General features: G+C 43.2%; 1 protein-coding gene across 3 annotated transcripts in view; it reads left to right on the top strand.

The window, feature by feature from the left end:
* Nucleotides 1-2,412: 2,412 nt before the first annotated feature.
* The window catches only part of TBL1XR1 (TBL1X receptor 1), a 148,838-nt gene continuing 134,806 nt past the window's right edge, over nucleotides 2,413-16,444 (top strand). For 2 of the 3 annotated variants that reach the window (XM_043997163.1, XM_043997164.1), the window contains exon 1: nucleotides 2,413-2,624. The gene's annotated coding sequence lies outside the window, so the exon portion shown is untranslated. The remainder of the gene's footprint in view (nucleotides 2,625-16,444) is intronic. The other variant, XM_043997165.1, reaches the window with a different exon arrangement.

Here is a 16,444-nt window from a genome sequence, read left to right as displayed (position 1 = left end):
AACTAAGTGGCTCTTAGGGACCTGCTGAACCCTTTGGCCTTAGCCTCATTAGCTAGGGCTCTAACCAAAGATCGACCAGACCATAGGCAGATAAATACATACTGGAAGATTTCTTCAAGGTATCTAGTTAGTCTCTGAACACTCATCAATGAATATTTTCTGATGTGCTTTAGCTACTTTAAATTCATGGGGCATGAGCAGAGGAAAACACTGTGGCAACAATTGTCATTTTGAGGAAAGTCCAACACACAAAACCTCTTGCTTAACGAGCATGTAGAGATGAACTTCTTTACTTAGGAGAAGAAAGTAATTATTCAAAATAAGGCAGGATCTGTAACAAATTATATTTTCAAAATTGGATTGAAGGCTTATAATGTAGTCTGTCTATGCAACAAAAAAAGTTTGATTTCCCTTTCTATATGCTTTAGAAAGGCTGACAATCTTATGCTTAAAAAACAAACAAACCGGTGACTATTCACCTCCTTCAATTTGATTTAATAAACATTTACTAACAGTCTACTACGTGGTAGGCATTGTCCTAAAAGTTCATATACAGAGACAGAAAAAGTCCTTACTCTCATGGATCTTAGGTTTCACTGGATAGAACCCACAACAGGCCCCTGCCCCCTCAGTTTAACCCCTCCAGCACATTATGTTTTCTAAGTAATAAAGTGCTGATGGGATAGACACACATCAAAAATAAAAGGTGGAGAAACTTCCCTGGTCTCTGCTGTTGTCGATGTATATATTTGGTAAACACGTCGCAAATTATCTTATTTTTGCTAAATAATGAGAGATGATCGAACAAACCTTTAAAACAGACCCAGCCTAAGATAAATACCGCCATATGCCTAATTTACAATACATTTGGGTAGAAACATTTCAATTATAATGTGGTGTTGTGTGTGTGTGTGTATACCCTTTTCCTGTTTTTCTCTACTGATTTTTGGGGTCTGGATGGAAATTTAAAATCAATGGCTTATTACAGATGAAATGCCTCTCCAGATATAAGTAACATACTGTATATACACAAACATGCGTGTGTATTTACACAGTTTTGCAAACAAATACACATGAATCGGCTGTACACACATCCAGAAATATTCGTGTATGATCTAACTAGCCATTTTATGTAATCGCATCTTTTGCATGGTCACGTGTAGATGATGTAGATGGAGAACCACCTCACCATTAGGCTGTAATCCCTGGGCAGTTGGGAGCCCAGCACGCTTCCTCATCAAAAGTTAAATGGTGTTTTATGATACTACTCGGGGTTTCTCCCCACCCCCACCCCCACCCGCACCCCTTCCCTTCTGCCTGGCAAACAACAAATAAGCCCCGGAAATGAAAATGCACTTGGGGGCTGGGATCCTCGAACGTGCCTCTGTTCTCTGTGTTTTAGAAAAGAATGGGCATCCCAGTGCCCTTCCTCCCCCGACCGCCCCTGCAGCTGGGGGAAACAGGCGAGGGGCCAAGCTCCCCAGGGAGAGTCCCTGGCCCAGGCTTCCACCGCCCTCCTCCTCCTCCTTGGCTCGGCCTCCTCCCGCTTGCCCTCCCCGTCTTCTCTCAATCCCTTCCCCTCCCCCTCTCTTCTCCCCTCCTCCCACCGCTTCCTCTGCTCTTCCCCCCTCTCCTAGACGCTCCATTTCCCCAGCCCCTCCTTTTCCTTTCGCCTCCCACTCCCCAGTTCCTTCCCTTCCTTCTCCCTCCCCTTTTTCCCCTTCCTCCCCCTTCCCCTCCCTTCTCTTTTCCCTTCCCCTCCTCCCTCCTCTCGGCTCCTTCCCCTCCCCTCCCTTCCCCTCTCTTCCTCCTCCGGGCTCGATTCTCCTCCTCTTTCCCCTCCCCCTGCCTGTTTCTCCTCCCCTCTCCCCTCCCCCTCCGTCCCCTCCCCCACCTCCCCCCTCCGGTAAGCCCTCCCCGGGCGGGCTCCGGTCTCTCCCCTCTCTCTCCCCTCCCCCTCCCCGCCCCGGGCGGGCGCTGGCTGCCTGCGCCGGCTGCGCCGCTCCGCGCTGCGCTGGGGTTTGTTTGGCTGTGCGGCAGGAGCCGCCGCCGCCGCCGCCGCCGCCGCCGCCGCGGGCCTCGCGAGCTCATTTGCGCCTGGCTGGTCCGGCCCCCTCCCCCTCCCCCTCCCCCGGCCCGCTCCCCTCCCCCTCCGCGCTCGCTCCCCGCTCCCCGCGCCCCGCGCCCCGCTCCCCGGCGCGGAGACTCTGAGCCGTTGGCCGCCCGCTCCGAGCCGTAGGGCTCCAGCCTCCGTGCTCCGCTCCTGCTCGCGGCCCGGCGGCGGCGCGGCGGCCGCCCCCTCCCCCGGCCCGGCCCGGCTCGCGCCCCCCGCCCCCCGGCCCGGCCGCCCCCGCCCCCGCCGCCCCCGCGCGGAGCAGGGAGGCGGGCGCAGCTGGGAGGGCTCCTCGGCGGCGGCGGCGGCGGCGGCGGCGGCGGCGGAGTCGTCGCGCTGCCCGCCCGGAGCCCAGCCCGGAGCCGAGGCCGCTCCCGCCCGGGCTGCGTGGTCCGACGAGGCGCCTGAGGCCGGCCGGCCGGGGGCACTTGCTGGGCCTCCACTGCGGGCGGGAGGGGCGGCCGAGCCCCGGCCCAGCCCGGCCCAGCCCAGCCCCGGGGAGCGGCGCCAGGTAAGGGGCGGCAGGGCCGAAGCCTGCGCCGGGCTGGGGGGCTGTGTGCTTAGGGGGGGAGGGGGGCTGTGTGCTCGGGGAGCGGCCTGTGTATTTATGGGAGGGGGCAGTGTGCTTGTGCACGGGGGCTCTATTTATGGGAGGGGGCTGCGTGTTTATGAGGCGGCACTATTTTGGGGAGGGGGCTGTGGGCTTATGAAGGGGGACTGTATTTTGGGGAGGGGGCTATGTGCTTGTGGGGAGGGGCTGTGTATTTATGGGAGGGGGCTGTATGTTTATTTATACGGGGGTGTCTGCGCCGGTCCCTTGTGGCGGGCGTGGGGGATGGGCACAAGTGTAACACACATTTTTCAACTTAGCCCTTTGGGGAGCTGATGTTTGACGGGGTGCTATTATTATCCTCATTATTATTGGTATTTAGCCTCTCCTCCCACCCCCACCCCCTCCCTCCCGAACGGGAGCAAGGGGATCCTGCTCCCTGTTTCGTTGTTTTTTAAAAAATAAAATCCTCCCCACCCCCCATGCACCCTCCACCCTCGGTGCCTTTCCCCTCCTTTGGGTAAGGCTTTCAGGAAAAGAATTTGCAGCAGATTGAAGCTAGGAGCCATCATTAGGCAGCCTCCTTTAGAGACTATTTTTAGCGAAGAAGGAGCCTTTCCGTGCATATTTATGATTATTAGCATTAATTTTTTGCAACCCACCAGCAAGAAGCGGGAAGAAAAATTTTTGTTACTTTAAAAAAAAGGGGGGGGGATTTTTTCCTCACCCTCACCCACTCGAGTGGTTGACTCTTGGTCTGTGTAAATTTCCCGGACGGTTTATGATAGTTTTTTTTTCTTCTCTTGTGTAAATTTTAGGAAACGAGGGAGGTAATTGGAAGGATGAAAAATGTGCTTGGTTCCTGAACTCATGTTGAAGGGGGGGAGGGGATAGCACAGCCACACTGTCCTCACTTTCTCACTGTGTGATTGTGGGTTTCCTTTCTCTTCCTGGGAGCTGTTTCTTTGTAACTTAGTAGTTGTTGTTTTAAAAATTTATCTTCAGGAAGTATTCAAGAGGGAGGAGTGTTTTTGAAGTTGTTTGTAAGTCTATTTTGGGCAAAGTTGTTAGTTTGCTGGTAAGTTTTGGTTAGAACGGTCACCGGGTTTTGGGGTTTTTTTTTTTGGACAGTGTAAAGGCCACGTTGTTAGGATAAAGTAGCTGCAATTCCATAGAAACTACCCTATTGATGTGTTTTCCAACCGAAGCCGACTTTTATTTATGTAGAAATTAACCTGAGGATGTAGTGTGAATGATTTCATGAATGCATTACCATATACTCATCACTTTTGGGGAAGTTATAATTCTGGAACATTAACCACTTTATATTTTCAGCCAAGATAAACTTAATGCAGTGAGCATAAATGTATGTAGTAAGCTTTTGGGTAAAACTTTATGTGGGATAGGTACTGTTTCTTACATTGGGCTTCCAAATAATGTTATTCTCTTAAATGTCCTTTTGGAAGTGACAAATGAGAGAGGTCCTAAGTCAGGATTAAAATGGTTGAAGTATTTTTCAATGTTATTCTTAATTAAAACCTTGTTTTGTGCAGCCCTCTCCTCGTTTAAAAATAGGTCTGTTATGTGACATTTTACTATCTGTGTAATTTACGTGCTCTGCTCTTGGGAATTTTACTAATAGTAATGTCCAGCTTCCTCGTTTTCCAAATAAGAATTCCTTTTGTTGATTTGCTAGCTAGGCTAAATAAAATCGGGTTGAAGGCATGGGTAATTATTTGAGCCTGATTGGTTTAATTTTTTTCGCTTTGCTAAGTTGTAATTAAGTAATAACCTCTCTTCCCTTTCCTGGGGATTCCCTCTTGTGTGTGGATAATAAGGGGTCCTCATGATGTTTTCTTCAACATGCTTAAACCAATTTGGAATTGTGTTTTTAAAAAAATGCTTTTAAGCAAATGCTAGTGACTATGCTGACATTCCTAGTGTGATTTCTTTCTTTCTTTTTTTTTGGGGGGGGGGTGAGATAAGTGAGACACAGTACCTCTTTGGTGTATGTTATTAGTCCCAGATCACCTGAGACTGTGTTCTTGCTATCTCAAGCTGTTAGTCAAGGGAGTTGGGACGGCTTTGTTTGTTTCCATGAAAACAGGGTTTATGTAGGTAGGGTTGTTCCATGGGAGCTTAATGGCAGGCCTCCCAAATTGTCATTGACAACTCCTAGAAGTAGTTAGTATCTGCTTCTTGGGGAAGGGAGGAGTGGTGGTGAGGATGGCAGAGGAGTATGAAGAAAAATTGGCTAACCACTTAAGTGGTTGGATTCCTGATGCTACTTGATGAAAGTTTTCTCACTTCTGTAGGTAGTTTCATTGCTTGTTTGAAATGTCTTACATTTTTCAAAAACAGTTTGCTTTGATTATTCCGTACAGCTAATCAACAGTTACCTGTACTTGTGAGAGATGTGAATTTCAATTTATTGAAAAGATAAGGAAATCACAACCATTATTTCAGTGAAGTATTGATTTTTTTAAAACTTGAGGTATACTGAAGATTAGACAGGAATGGTTAAATTAAGTATTTTAAATGGAAATAAAGATCAGTACCCATAAGAAAATTATTTGTATGCTAAGAATGTTTTCCTTAATCTTAAGGGTTCAGGTCAAATCTCTGTGGTAAGTTATTTTTAAACACCCTAAACTTTTTTGTTATAGAGTTTAATGCTCGCTACCTAGCTAACATTGCTTTCTACTTAGACTAGCTTTGGTGAAATGGAGTGGTTCCTTTTGTTGTATGTATATTTTATATTTATTTCAAGACAATTATGTAAAATTGTAATTACTTTTTTGCACATATCCAGAAACTTTTCCGATATTTTTCAGCATCTGAGTAATGTGTTTATTATAGTATGAGCATAACAAAAGAACCAGTTTGTTTTACATGAAATAACTTTTATATACTCAGGGCCTTTCACACTAATACCCAGACAGGAAGGGAGCAGGATCACACATTACCCAAAAAGGAGAGGTGATTAATGGGCCTTTCGAATGACGACCTGTTGAATAAATACATCTGTTCACGTGTGGCAGTGAAACATAAATAAAACCTTGTTAAATGAATGGTTGGCAGAGGAAACCCGCTTTATAATTGATTACTGTGCTATAGTTGGCAGGGAGAATTGGTGGATATTGCAAATTTCTCTCCATTTTTACTTGAATACAAAATGGCTGGTAGTAGAAACTTGTTGGCACCCTGTTGGCACGTGGGGAGGGGTGGAAGGCATATTGGTTATATGTGTGTGGGTTTGAGAACTGGAATTTCGTTTTCTATTCCTTAAGTAGTGTTTACAAAGTTAGACCTCATTGAAAGGAGAAGGAAGCAGGCAGCTAATGTGTAACCAGATAGAGGTGTAAATTCTGCCCAAACAGCTTCTGTAGTCGGGAAGAATTCATGGAGGCAGAGGGCCCAAAAGGCAGTATGGTGCTGAGATACTTTCGTTTGCAGCTGGAGGGCCTGGGTTCAAGTTTCAGCTCTGTCATTAACTGGCTGTGTGACCATAGGCTAGTGTCTAGTGGTAGGACACATAGTAGCTACATAATAAATGTTTTTAGTGACCTGTTTGACCTCTCTGGACTTGAGTAAAAGGAGACTTTGGGCCCAGATGACCTGGAAGGAGGGCCTTTCTAGCCCAGAGCTAAAAGCTGGGAAGGGGGTGAGATCTTGCCTCCAGGGCTGGTTGGAGACAGCCAGGGGCGACATTTTCTCACCCTCTTCACCCTGCAGCAGAAGTTCTTCCAAGGCAGGAAGATTGCCCAGGAAAGGAAACCTCATCAGAAATCGTCATTGTTGAAGTGGTGGGGCCCTTCGGCAGGAAAGTTGGCCCTCTGGGTCTGTCTGGTGGCCCTTGTTACTTGTCCCCTTAGAGATGGATCTCGTCCTTCCATAGTCCCAACCCAATACACTGGAACCCTCACCGGGTAGTCCTCAAACTGTTTATTCCCTCACTCCTAAATTCCTGATACAGCTTTTTTTCAGGGCCTCTAGGCCCTGGCTTCTTCAGCTGTGAGTCTCCTAACTGAATGTGTGTTTGTTTTATGTACCCATATGCCGGGGTTGTGTCAAAATTTCTCCAGGAAAAAGGTGTCTTGACTGAAAAAGTGTAAGAAGCTCTGCTCTCTGCCCTTCATACTTTTTAAATTCTTTTTGCTATTGCTCGAATCCCACCATCCTCAGTCCTGTAGAGGAGGGACTACAGGTTGCTTTGGGATTTCTGCTTCTTTTGGAGGTTGCTGTGCCTCCAAATCATTTATTGGTCAGACCTTTCGATGATGTCTTTCCTTGTCTCCTCTGATAGACTGTAGACTCCTTGAGAAGAAGGACTGTTTCACTTTTGTTTTTGTAGTTTTTGTGCCTAGCATGGTGCTTGGCACACAGTAGGTGCTTGTTGATTGATATGGGTCAAAGTAAACAATCTACACTGTGTTTTAGCCAGATTTTGTCAGGCAGGTTATTAACATGCAAGCATATGAAGGGACAGTTTCTCCTTACAGATCCCTTTCCACCAAGCAACTTCAAACTTATGTTCAGTAAGAGTCATGAAACAAAAGATGAATAAATTTCAGATGCAGCATAAGCAACGATAAATAATTTCACTTTAGGGTTTTTGATTTACAAATAGAACAATGCTAACACTAATTAATGAAGGTATGGCCTTGGAGAAAATATCTGCCCAAAACCAAGTTCTTCTCCAAGTAGTACCCTTTTTAGTCTGGTCAGCATTTTGTAAAAAGGAGGAGATATCTTTCTTGAATTGACAAAAAAGACATTCCTAATCTTAGTTTGGCCACAATAAATGTTAATGATTGAGCCTCAGAAAATTGAGGTCATTTGCTGAAATTGATTAAGCCTTCTATATTTAATAGAGACCAGACTGGGGAAGACTTCAGACCAAGACATTGTTTTAAGTATCATTTCTTAATTTTTATAGCACAATTGAGGGGCCCCATTGCTACTCACTTCCACAGCTGATTGACTCAGCTAAGTAGGTTCCCAGAAAGCAAACAGAGGCAACTAAAACCAGCCAGAGTTTGTGTTCCCTGGCACAGCTTCTGAGAACACCATGAGGTAGGCTATACAGTAGGGCTTGGGTGAAAGGGATCAAATGATAACAGGAATAAATGAAATGTACTGTGCCTAAGTCTGGTTTCCAGAATAGCAGTGTTGGAACTTGAAGGGACCTGCTTGTTTTACAGTTGAAGAAACTGAGGCCTAGGGAGGTGAAGTGACTGTGACCTGAAGTTCCATGGATGGTCAATGATAGTGGTAGGACTAGGACAAGTGGTTTTTGACTCAGTCCAGTGTTTTTTCTCCATACCTTTTCCCCTCCTGCACTGCCCCTCCCCCTAACCCTGGCACCTTCCCACTTGTCCTTTTTCCATCCCTCCATGTTATTAACCAGTGAAAGTGTATTCGAATTGTGAACCAGAAGAGAATTTGATAGTATTCTCTTTGCTTTAAGAACAAAACCCCCAGTTTATCTTTATGATTGAGGTCTTATAATTAATAATCACATGTAAATAAGTGTACCTTTATTCAATACCTTTATTCCCAGATTTGCGGAAAGATATTTGAGGTAGTTTTTTAAAAAACTCATCAGGAGAACATTATGTTTATCTGAAAATAGTAATAGGATCATAGCTTTAGAATTGGAAAAGACCTTAGAGATCTTTTAGCCCAACTTCATTTTATGAGCTCCAGAGAAGGGAAATGTATGTATAAGCCAGAATTCATACCCACATTTTCTAATTATAAATGCAAGTCTTTTCTCTGCTACATCTCTTTGTCTTTTAAGTATCTCTAATCCATTTTGTAAGTTTGGATACTCAAGGAAACAATGATTGCAAAGAACCAGCTTGGCTTCATCAAGAACAAGTCATTTCCTTACATACTGGAAGGTGTATATAGGAGGGGCAGCCATGATGGTGAAGTTTCAATCTTATACCATGTGGGGATCCATGGAAGGAACTGAGGAAGTGTTGTTTGGAGAAAAGAAGTCTTAGGTGGGGACAGGCTATAGTTGTGACGGAGAAGGGTTAGACTTGCTCTGTTGGCTACAACAGGCAGGCTAGAAGCAGTGAGGTGAAGTAGGTATAAGGAGACTGATGAAGGGTTGTTTTCAGGACAATTAATTAGAGCGGTTGATAAGTGGCAGGTGGGTTCTTCAGAGGTCTTCAAGCAAAGAGTGGAATGTCTACACTTCAAGTCAGGTGTAGATCGGATTTTTGTTCAGAATGGGTTTGGTTTGGTTTGATGGCCTCTGAAGGCCTTTCCAATTCTGAGGTTTTGTGGCTTTTATATATTGAAGTGCTGAGAACAATGTGGGGAAAGTGCTGGCCTTGGAGTCATGAGAGAGACCTCAATTCAAATTCTGCCTCATACCTCACCAATGGTATGGCTGTGGGCAAGTCACCTGATAATCTCTGTTGCTTAATTTCTTAATTTTCAAAATGGGGAAGGTAATAACCAATCTCTCATAATGATGATAAAATAAATGTGATTAGTTATTCTTGTGCTTGAATGAGTTACAAAGTGCTTTTCTCCAAATCTTGTGAAGTATTTCGTGAAAATGTTTTTATTTCCATGTTAAACTTGAGAAAACTGAGAATTATGTAACTTGCCCCCATAGTCAGAGACTTTCAAATAGCGGTTGGAGTGGGGACTTGAACTTTGCCTAAGTGGCTTCCAACTACTCTAGATACTCTTATCACTCGAGAGAATCTCACTTCTTTTTAAGGTTTTTTTCTTTAAAGCTTATCTATATCTACATCTTGACATAAATGCAATCATTTTGCTGCATCTAAGAGTTATATTACACTTTTTTAGCTCTTACCTGTACTTACATTTCTAGCTGACTGAAAGGACTGACTTTCCTATGTTTGTAGTTAACCGGAACCTCACAAAGTAAAACTTGAGTTCATTAGTCTTTTTCTCTTCTCTGACTTCTTCTCCCTTCTCTCTCTTCTCACTCTGTCTCAGTCTCTCTCTTGGTTTACTCATTTCTCTCATTCTTTGTCTTTCAGGCTACAGACCTGCAGGAGATCTTTCACAGTCTCCTCTACTTTTTTCCTCCCCCATTTCATATCCATCTATAGGCAGTTAGGTGGCACAGTGGATAGATTCCCCAGACCTGGAATCAGGAAGGACCTAAGTTCATAGTTGGCATCAGACATTGAGTATCTGTTTGCTTGGGCAGTCACTTAATGTTTGCCTCAGTTTCCTCACATTTAAAATTAGGATAATAATGCATCCTAGTGTTGTTATGAGGACAAAATGAAGTTGAAATTGTAAAACAAGAGACATAGTAAGCCCCGTATAAATAATTGGCTATTATTTTATTTTTATCAATAATCATCAAGACCATTTCCCCTCACACTTGGATTATGAGTCAAGTGGCCTCCTAGATTGCCTCTGCCTCTTGTGCTCCATTATTCACATACTGCTACTGCTAGGTTTATTTTCCTAAAATAACTTGTCATCATAATACCCCCTTCTCCCAACCCATAACTTTGTTTTAAAAATCATCTTGACTTTTAAGTCTTAATACAATTTTATGGCTCCCATTCTTCTTGGTCAGTGTTAATTTCCACTGCTCACTAGTTAAGAATGACCTTTATGTCTTCATTCAAGACTCAGTCTCATGTTTTTTCTTGCATTCTTCATGATACCTAGGATACCCTCTCTATCTGTCCATGTCCTTCCTTATTAGGTAGCTAATGTGTGCAAGGCACTGCTAAGTGACTGGGATAATGAGACAAAAGTGACAGTCTCTGCTCCTGAGTTTTCATTTCACCGAGTATTTGTATAGCAGACACACAGATGAGAGCAGCCTTGGACATGTCATTCCCAGGGAGGGAGCACTGCTTGGGAACACTCCCAGAGTCCAGATGAGACGGCAGAAGGGGAGGTGGCTCATCTGGATGGGGAGGCAGTTTGAGTTTGAGGAACAAGGATCAGTTTGTTTGTCCGGAATAATAAAACTTGTGGGAACGTTGAACATAACATGAAGAGGAGCAGTGTGAAATATGTCTGGGGAAGAAGGTTGGAGTCTTGAGGAGTCTAAGAGGTAAGTGTGGCCTTCCATAGAGAAGTTTTGGAACAGCTGCTTTGGGGAGTGGCGTAGCCAGACAGGGAAGAATAAAAGGCTTGGTGAGGCCTTCCTCCCTTCCTCCCCCCCTCCCCTCTCTCATTGAGGGATGCAAGGTGAGTTATGGACTGGAAGAGAGGGTGAGGAGAGGAGAAAGGCAAAAGCATAGATGGAAAAACAGAAAACGAGATTGATTTAAACGAAGAATTTCAGAGTTTGGGGACAAAGTAGATTAAATAACTTTTCAAATTAGACAAGGTATTACGTTGCAGGCTTAGGACTTGACTCCAAACCTACTTGTCTTTTCTTTGAACCTTGTGGGTCCCCAGAATCTTTCAGGGAATTCATGAGATCAAATATGTTTTCTTCATAATACTCATTTACCTTTTAACATACTCCTTTTCCAACTACAGATTTGTGTAGCATTAGATTTTCTTCATAGGCTTCAACCTGAACAACCTATCAACAGATTGAATGCAGAATCAGATATGAGAAGTTGATTGTATTCTATAAAGCCAGATGTTAAAAAAAAATGTAAAGCAGTGTCACTCTTATCACTACTTTTTTTTTGGAAATATAGTTATATTTTATGAAAAATAGCCATTTATGTTGACATGTAATGGATTTATATAAAAATAATAAATATTCTAAAATTTTATCAGCTTTAATTTCTTGTGCTTAGTCTTTTTTTTTTTTTTTTGGTGAGGCAGTTGGGGTTAAGTGACTTGCCCAGGGTCACACAGTAAGTGTCAAGTGTCTGAGGTCGGATTTGAACTCAGGGCCGGTGCTCTATCCACTGTGCCATCTAGCTGCCCCAGCTTTAATTTCTAATGGTAGATATTGATAAATATAACACAGAAACAAAATCCTCTTTGGGGTCTTAATAATTTTTTTGGTGAGGCAATTGGGGTTAAGTGACTTGCCCAGGGTCACACAGCTAGTGTTAAGTGTCTGAGGCCAAATTTGAACTCAGGTCCTCCTGAATCCAGGGCCGGGGCTCTATCCACTGCGCCCCCTAGCTGCCCCATTAATATTTTTTTTTTCCTGATTAGACTTGCTTTAGATTGCTTTATTTAAGAGTTGGGAGATGAAAGAGATGTAGAACAAGCAACAAACTTCGTAATTTCCCTCTCACCTATTTCCCTCAAAAATCTGTTTATGAATATCTGAAATCTTGGTTCCATCCTTCCCTGTTCTTTAATACTCCCAGGATATAGAGAGCTCAGTCAACCAGCTCCTAGACCTAAAAACAATTTGTTGGGGTCCTCATCTCTCTATTCTCTCACCTCCTCTGCCCAAGGATGGGCTTGCCCTTCAGCTTGAATGCATGGTGGAGCCCAGAGAGGCCCATTAATAATTTCTAAAAGTGTAGAGGTCACGATGCCAAAAAGTTTGAGAAATGCTAGTTTGATGACCCTGGCAGGCAGGACTCTTCTAGTGGATGTCCATATGTTTTGAAGTTCCCAAGTTAACGGTAGGAAAGAAGACGAAGTTCTCAATGTCTAGATCTGGATTGGAGGCCCCATACTTAGTTCCTCCAGAAGAATTCCCTTAGCTCCTGCTACACATCTTCAAATCTTTCTACAGTTATATCTAGATATCTAGATATCTATAGATAGATATCTAGATAGATCTAAAAGTTGACTCCCCCCCCCCACAACGCCCCTTCCCTCCCCCCAGGTTTTGGATATACCAATTAAAATAATTCTCAGTAATTGTGTTGCATTTTACCTCTAATGATTTCCCCATTCTTTTCCTTGTGTTTTCTGCTTAGATAAGGTCAATTAACAATGAGGGCATGCTCAACCTGGGGGTTCTTAAATTGGGCATTGATGTCATCAGAAGGAGCCTCTGGTAGTCATGACTGTGCACTATGGCCAAATGTCTTCTGGCTTGGTGGATTTAATTCTTGTGCCACCCAGGAAACTAGGTGGCCCAGGGGATAGAAGGTGGGCCTTGAGTCAGGAAGACCTGAGTTCAGATTTTTAGCCTCAGACATTGACCAACTGTGACCCTGGGCAAGTCACTTAAACTCTTTTTCTCTCAACTGTAAAATGAGAATAACAGCCCTTACGTAGCAGGGTTGTTGTGAAGATCAAATGAGATAACTATAAAGTGCTTAGCACATGATAAGAACTATAGAAATACTTATTCATTCCCTTCCTCCCTCCCTGCTGGTGCTGAGTACTAGAAAAGCCTCATTGCATCCACACTCCATTGGTTTTAAAAAGAATAATCAATGCTTGTAAAGTGTTGTATTCTTCTGGAAATTTTAATTTGAAAGCCTAAAGGCACATTGGTTGTTGCTTGTACATGTTCTAAGAGCTGGATGCACTGAGTCAGGCCTCATTAGGGGCAGAGGTATAAGGATCATAGGGAGACTTGAGGTGACACTTCAGAAATACCTGAGTTAAATAGAATACATTATTACACAAAAGGGGAAAGTGCATTTTCTGGCTAGCAAATTAAGGGTAGGAGTTGAAAAAGTGAGTAGGTGAGTGTTAATAAAGTTTTCCTGTTGCCTATGAGAAATTTCTTAAATGAGATAGGATTTATTTTATTTAAAAAATATTTCACTTTCCCCTGTATGTGATGGGTAATATCAAATATGAACATTTTCAAATATGTAGAAGAAACAAGAAAGGATTGGAAAGGAGCTGAAGTTGAGAGGATAGGAAGACCCCACAGGGAAGGATGCTTCAATACCTTGATAAATAAGGCTATATTTCAGCATTTCTTTTTGTTCAGAATTTTATTGTTCTCCAATTGTTTTTTTAAAGTGAAACTTCACATGAATTTGTAGTTATATATGTTTGAATCTTTTCACAATTGAAAGTACAGGTGGTTTGGTGTGGAGAAATATTACTTAGAATGGTTTTTTATGTAAGCACCTGAATTATATTAACATCAAATGACACTTGTGTCTTGTCTGAGATAGGTTAAAACAATATCAGTGTTGTCTTGGTGCTGTGTCTTCCAGAAGACATCAGGGTAGGATACTGCAAAAATAAAGATAAATAGTGTCTAGCTTTATATGAATTCATACTTATGCTCATGACCAGCCTAGGACTGGTTGCCTAGAACTATTGAATAGCATTTAAAAAATTTTTTTTTGATGAGGCAATTGGGGTTAAGTGACTTGCCCAGGGTCACACAACTAACAAGTGTCAAGTGTCTGAGGACAGATTTGAACTCAGGTCCTCTTGAATTCACAGCCGGTGCTCTATCCACTGTGCCCACCTAGCTGCCTATATTGAATAGCATTTTAACACAGCCTGACATGAAAGACTTAAAATTTATCTATAGAGCAGTGATTATTAATATCATGTGGATAAGTTGAAATTTCTGGTTTCCCTATAAGGGATATCTTCCTTGGATTTTTCATGTTTAATTTTTGTATGTTTTAAAGAGGAAAAAAATTGGCATCTTTTTGTTGAATAATACAAATTGCCTGGGAGATACTTAATATTACTTTGCCAGGCAGGTTATGATAGTAGTGGTTTCCTTCAACTGCTAATGCTGCATGACACCTTATGGGTTAGAGTCATTTGCATCAGACTTAATTTAAACAGGTTAAATGGACAGAGTGTATATTTTGTCTCTTGTATTTCGTGATTATCAAATGATAGCAGGGGCAAGGCTTTGAGTATGTGGAAAACGAATAGGGCAGTGGATGAAGCTCCTCCCTCTGCCTTGGTAGACTTCTTCCCATGTCTTTCTTTGATTATTTTTTTGTGGGGTCAGATGTTTTGTGTGTGAGTGTGGCAGAAGGCAGTGTGTACCTTCTGGTAGAAGGCGCTGACCTGATGGACAGAGGCCAGTGAGCATTCTGGCCAGCTGCTGGCCCATGGTCCTGGGCGGTGGAGGATTCCCATAGAGAAGAGCTGCCATTGAACGTATGTGATAACTAAACTGGCGACTGAGCGTAGGCCTCCCCTTTGCTGTCGACAGCTAGACAACAGTGAAAAGCACTAGAAGGTAGCACACGTGGGAGAATTGTCCAGGTTTAGGATTTGTGCTTAGCTTTTGGTCAGTATTTCAAGTAGCCCAAGCTCCCTTCTCTTCAAGTGGAAAGTGTTGAGGTGATCTGGGTAGAATGAAAATGCCTCTGTTGGGGTGCCCAACACTTGGGATGGTTGGAGCTTTCCTCCCTTGTGGCACTGGCCCACTTGAAAGTGGTGAAAGCAGGTGGGGTCTGCTGCCCAGAAGACAGGCCTGCCGGGTATCTTCCTGGGCCTTGCCGATTTGAGGGCGTGGTGAAGGTGGACAGAGGTCATTTTTCCACCTGACTTGAATTCTCTTGAAATTAAGTTTGTACTTGATGAAATTGATCTTAGAAAATACTCCTGCTCTGTCCACTAGCTCCCCTCTGCACTCTTGAACCCTTCCCGGCTCCCACTCCATGCACCAGTTCTCTTAAGTCACTTAGCCACCTCCTGAGCCTCTGCCTTGTTGTCACTGTGTCCTCTGATAGCTTTCCTTGTGGGTCTGACTGCCACTGTCTCTTTCCGAGACTCATCTGACCTCAAATACGATTGAATCATCTCCTTCCAAGTCAGATTCCCCTCCGTGATCATGATCGATGAGGTAGGAAAACCAGTTCAGGAGAGAATCAGAGACATCACATATGGACAACTTTCTTTTTTTTTCATATAAATATTTTATTATTTGCCAGTTACAATTAGAGGTAGTTTTCAACATTTGTTTTTATAAGATTTCTAGTTTCAAATTTTTCTCCCTCCCTCCCCTCCCCCCCCAAGACAGCAAGTAATCTGATATAGGTCATATATATACAATCACATTAAACATTTCTGCGTTAGTCATGTTATGAGAAAAGAATCAGCAAAAAGGAAAAACCTCAAAAAAAGAAAAACAACAACAAAAACAATAGAAATAGATAGTATGGTTCGATCTGCATCCAGGTTCAACAGTTCTTTTTTTTTTTTCTGGATTTGGAGAGCATTTTCCATCATGAGTCCTTTGGAACTATCTTGGACCACTGTGTTGCTGAGAAGAGTCAAGTCTATCACAGTTGATCAACACACAATGTTGTTGATACTGTGTACAATGTTCTCCAGGTTCTGCTCATCTCACTCAGCATCAGTTTATGCAAGTCCTTCCAGGTTTCTCTGAACTCCTCCTGCTCATCGTTTCTTACAGCACAATAGTATTCCATGACATTCATATACCACAATTTATTCAGCCATTCCCCAATTGATGGGCATCCCCTCAATTTCCAATTCATTTCCACTACAAAAAGAGCAGCTATATAGACAGCTTTCTTAAAGGCTTTTAGTGAGGAAAGGGAGAGGTATTGGACCATAGCTCGTGGGGGCAATAGAGTCTGGGGAGAAATTTTTAGCACTTTTTTTTTTAAAGGATAGAAGTTACAGGAAAGGAACCAGCCAGCAGATTGGGAGAGATTGAAAATTAGAGAAGATGATAGGGCAATCTGCTGGAGAAATGCAAGAGTTTGTATTAAATAAATGTGAGTGTAGAGAAATTGACCTTGGCTAGGAAAGTGCTATTTCTTCTACAGAAGTTGGAGTGAAGGAAATGAGGAAAATGAGAAAAGCTGATGGCAAATGGCCTTGATTTTCTCAGCAAAGTATGAGGCAAGACCTTAGCTGAGAGGGTATACGGGGAGGCTTCATAGAGTGGTTGCTGTGGTGATGTGGGCTAGAGA

This window comes from Dromiciops gliroides, chromosome 3 (assembly GCF_019393635.1).
Source record: "Dromiciops gliroides isolate mDroGli1 chromosome 3, mDroGli1.pri, whole genome shotgun sequence".
NCBI classification, from domain to species: Eukaryota; Metazoa; Chordata; class Mammalia; order Microbiotheria; family Microbiotheriidae; genus Dromiciops; species Dromiciops gliroides.
The sequence above is the reverse complement of the archived record's forward strand: the minus strand, read 5'-3'. Positions and strand labels throughout refer to the sequence as shown.